At 35.8% G+C, this 5,000-nt stretch overlaps 1 protein-coding gene across 1 annotated transcript in view; it reads left to right on the top strand.

Moving 5' to 3' along the window:
* The window catches only part of LOC137647079 (prostaglandin E2 receptor EP4 subtype-like), a 552,101-nt gene that overhangs the window by 455,845 nt on the left and 91,256 nt on the right, over nt 1-5,000 (top strand). The window lies entirely within an intron of this gene.

Below are 5,000 nucleotides of genomic sequence, written 5' to 3'. Positions count from 1 at the left end.
TTTTAGCACCCTCTGGTAATGTCCGTCATTTCATCAGTTTTTACATTTACATTACGGGAATCATAAATTTTCAGTTTATCCTTGTTTCTTTTTCAATGCTATAGAATTCTTTACTTACTGTCATGTTCCCTTTCTTGTAAACGGTTACCTTTTGCGAGATGGGTCCATGCAATTCTTCAGAGTTAAGGTACCCTTACACTTGCACGAATTTGTGGCACGCATTGGCACGCATTTTGTCATGAACTGGCGTGAACGATGCGGGAACTGGAGTGAACGTGTCGTGAATGGTGTGTGGCATGCGTGCCAGTCGTGGCGAGAATTTTGATATGTTCAAAATTTGTGGCACGCATTGTCACGACAAAATTGGCGTGAACTAGTCGTGAACGATGCGCGAACTGGAGTGAACGTGTCGTGAACAGGGAGGGACGATGCGGGACGATGCGTGCCAGTGCGTGGCAATTAAATCAATGGATTTATCCCTACTTCCTCATAATCATCAAAGAAAAAAATCTGTATAATGACAATATATTCTTTTACCTCTCCCCTTTCCTTATTTAATTGTTTATTCATTATTTCAACAACGATTGTGACTCACATATACAAAATTCAAACGGATATTTAATTTTTGAAAATATTTTCAAAAGAACAGAACTCCCAAATTGTGATAAAGGATAGACGAGAAAAGGGAAAAGTTCTGATATAAAGGCTTCGTATTTCTTCCAGTTGAGTCTGATAGAGGTGGTCATTGTGGATTTGATTTGTCAATTAAACTAAAGGTTCCCTTTTTCATTTGTAGAGAAGCTCAGGAAACAATTTCATGCATTAGAACTAAACCGAAGGTTTATGTAGTGCCGAAGGAAAATCCTTCTATCCCTCGGGGACAGAGAGAGAGAGAGAGAGAGAGAGAGAGAGAGAGAATAATTGATTTTATAGCACAAAAAAGAGGAGAGAAGTTCTTTAATCCCTTCATGAGCAGGTGTAATACTTGAGAGAGAGAGAGAGAGAGAGAGAGAGAGAGAGAGAATAATTGATTTTATAGCACAAAAAAAGAGGAGAGAAGTTCTTTAATCCCTTCATGAGCAGGTGTAATACTTGAGAGAGAGAGAGAGAGAGAGAGAGAGAGAGAGAGAGAATAATAATTGATTTTATAGCACAAAAAAAGAGGAGAGAAGTTCTTTAATCCCTTCATGAGCAGGTGTAATACTTGAGAGAGAGAGAGAGAGAGAGAGAGAGAGAGAGAGAGAGAATGTTTACTCTACGATTTTTTAAGCGCGTTGCTTTATTGATATATTCAGTACTGGTATTACTGTTACAAAACCCAATATTCTGACCAATTACTTGCATAACTGATCTGAGTTGCAAACTGATGGCACAACAAGGTTTTATGCATATATATATATATATATATATGTGTGTATATATATATATATATATATGTATATTATATATATATATATATATATATTCTGCCTCAGTTTCAATGATATTAATTTAGTTCACAAACGATACAACAAAACTAATGAATGGAATAGTCATCTTTCAATTAAATTCTAAGATAATGTAAAGTGGGTTCCAAATATCTGATCAGCATATAACTGCCATAAAATATTTTTTTCAGTAAATTATAAAGCTTAAAATTATTCAAACCAGTTAATTACCTATAATAATAATTAAATAATAAAATATATACTAAGTAGAAGTATAATTGTTACAAATATCTATAAAGATAACCCACACATTAATACAGGGGATATTAATCAAAGATTAGCACAAGAATATGCTTTTGATATCATTTAGGTGAATAAAAATCATGTAGGATATCGCTAAATTATTGACAAATTGAAACGATAACATGACGTAATGTTTATCTTATAAAAAAGTAATGACAAATAACAGGATGAAAAGAGACTAATTGCTGCTGCTCTCCAACAAAGGCTAGAGCAGCTTCCAGGTATAGGTATCTCCTCCTCTTTGCAATGGTGTCTCTGACAGTACATTGTTGTCTCTTCCGAAGCCAATCCAAGAATGTCCTCGGGTTGGAGAAGCCCCATTTTTATATGGCGTGGCCAAGTCGTGAACTGGCGTGAACGATGCGTGCCAATGCGGGAAGTGCGAAAACTATGCGTGAACCTGTCGTGAACTTATCGAGAACTCGTCGTGCCAATTCGTGCCATGTCGTGAACGTGTCGTGAACTTGTGTGAACTTGTCGTGAACTATGCGTGAACTTGTCGTGAACAGTGCAGGAACCTCCCAGTGTGTGCCACAAAAGTGGCACGCATTGTCACGACAAATGCGTGCCAATGCGTGCCAGAAATTCGTGCAAGTGTCAGGCAAGCTTTAGGCCGCTTTTTTATTTATTTGTTTTGCTCACCAAATGAACCATTGAAGCCTATGATCGGAATTTACCCTTTAACATTCTAAATTTGTCAGGTATGACCCTTACAAGCTCCTTACAAAATGCTTTGTATAAAAGATTGGTTAGCAAACATACTGTAGTATGACTAGGTGAATCTAAAAACACCTTTAATTGGACGACTTATCTTGCTGAAACCAAATTTAGCGGAAATATTTTTTTTTTTTTATGAATATCCATGCATTTATTTTTGCTTCATTCCGATAGCCTAATTGGACTCGTGGATTTTGTTAGAGAGTCATGCAGCTTCCAGTTTCTTTCAGCTTTCTTTTCCACGTTCCTACCAGACTGGGGCTCAATTAGGTAATTAATTTGCCCTTCTCATCGTTTATGCACAAAAAACATGCATTTCCATGAATGGGAAATCAAGTCACATCGTCTATGAACCCTGTTGGGTTGCAAGAAGAGAAGAAAGTTTTGCTAAGGTCAAGTCGAGATCGGACCCAAAGGTTCTGGGGCTCTTTATTTAGAAAAAAAATTGTCTACTCTTTTGACAACCCTTGATATTTTTCAAAATCTCTCTCTCTCTCTCTCTCTCTCTCTCTCTCTCTCTCTCTGTGTGTAATAACAAGTAGAAATGTTTTTATCAACTTACGAGAAGGTATTTTTATCATTTTCCAAATGAAAATAGCTCAGAAAGTAAAGATTAACACAAGATGAATAAACGTAGTGCTATGAAAAAAAAATTAGGTAATAGAGTTCGCTTACTCCAGATAAAGAAAAATAGCTGTGAAAGTAAGTGGAGGGAGTTTATTTTAGTAACAAATTTTGATTACATAATCTAAAAAGGAAACAAAACATGAGAAGTATATATTGTATTTCTCAATAGAGAGAGAGAGAGAGAGAGAGAGAGAGAGAGAGAGAGAGAGAGATTCTATACTATACTATAACTTTAAAACTTCTTTCTTTGTAACACGAATAAATCAAATCGGTATATCGATAAAAAAACCTTGGTCGGTTCCATATATGAAGAAAATTACTCATTAAAACTGGGGAGAATAGTGATTCAATAATCTCTAATTTACGCGATCAAGGAGCAAAGAAATTTCTCGTCTGGTTGCCAGGTTGTCCTTTTTTTTCAGGCCACAAAACCTTAAATTTAGCCTTTTTGAAATTGGTTGGCCTTTAGTAATATGAAAAAGGTGGGCCTTAAATACTATATTTTGGCCTTTTTCTACGAATGGGTTTGCCTTTTAAAGCTGTAATGATTAGAAATTGGCCTTTTCTCATTTAGAAAACCTGGCAACATTGTTTCTCGTCTGCGAAAAGGGAAATGAGGTATTTGGTACACAGAAAGGGGGTGGGGGCGGAGGGATACTGACACGATCTAATGAGAAATGAGCAGCCTCCCTTGATTAGTCTTTGGTAATGACACGGGTCATGTGTTTAATGAACATCGTTAACGCAGAAAAATAAAATCCTGTTGGAAACATCCCTGTCTGGTGATCTGCTAGACTGGGATTCGAGTCCCCGCTTAAACTCATAGGTTTTAAAAGTGTTTGCAATCTCACCATCCTTGTGATCTAAGGATGAGGAGTTTTGGGGGAGCTTATAGGTCTACCTGCTGAGTCATCAGTAGCCATTGCCCGGCACTCTCGGTCTTAGATTGGGTGGAGACGGGACTTGGGCGCTGATCAGATGTATATATTGTTCAGTCTCTAAGGGCATTGTCACTGTCCTATTTACTGCAAGAAAATATACGAAGAGGTAATTATAAGTTTATTTATTGTTATGGGTACTTTTGTTTGGTCATTAGTAAAATGATGAATTTTGGATTAAATTATTACGGATGAAATTAGTTCTATTGTAAAGAGAACTTTGCATAATTCTGTACCTTTCATGATTCTACAAACAATTTACTTATTCTGTTCATGTACAAAATTTTCATTCCATTTTAGGAAAATATATTTGCTGAAATAAATCCTTCACCCCCTCGTGCTGTTACATCACGAGCTGGTTAGGAACCTTATCAAAAGAGTTGATAAATTGACATCTATTTGGCACGGCCGTCACATCATTAGTCGTTGACGTAAAAATGATATAAAGTTGAAAATTCTCTCTCTCAAATATCCTTTGTCTCCCCACGAACACACACAAACGCGCGTTCTTTCACTCTCAAATATCTGTAACCTCATCATTTGTCACTGACATCCAAAACAATATAAAGTAAAGCTCTCTCTCTCTCTCTCTCTCTCTCTCTCTCTCTCTCTCTCTCTCATGAAATATTTTTAAAAGAAATCGAAACTGAATCTTTGTTCATGTGCCATGGATATGCAATCTGTTCTTAAAAATGTCTTCTGAAAACTATTTAACTTTCATAATAACGTCTTTACTTTTATGGTTTTAATTGAATATTCTTTTATCTTTTTTATATATATAGTAAATGATGTCGGCGTCAATGACCTTAGATATCAGGATGCCATAAAGCTTTAAATCAATCAATCAATCAATCTTAAAAAGTGATGAAGTCCTATTTTTTTTTTTTTTTTTATGTTTACTTCTTTGTGATACACCGATGATCATCAATAGTAAATATTTTCATTTTTCGATACACACTTTTTATAGTTGAAGATATTTAAATCTTTC

This window comes from Palaemon carinicauda, chromosome 9 (genome assembly GCF_036898095.1).
Source record: "Palaemon carinicauda isolate YSFRI2023 chromosome 9, ASM3689809v2, whole genome shotgun sequence".
Lineage (NCBI taxonomy): Eukaryota > Metazoa > Arthropoda > Malacostraca > Decapoda > Palaemonidae > Palaemon > Palaemon carinicauda.
The sequence above is the reverse complement of the archived record's forward strand: the minus strand, read 5'-3'. Positions and strand labels throughout refer to the sequence as shown.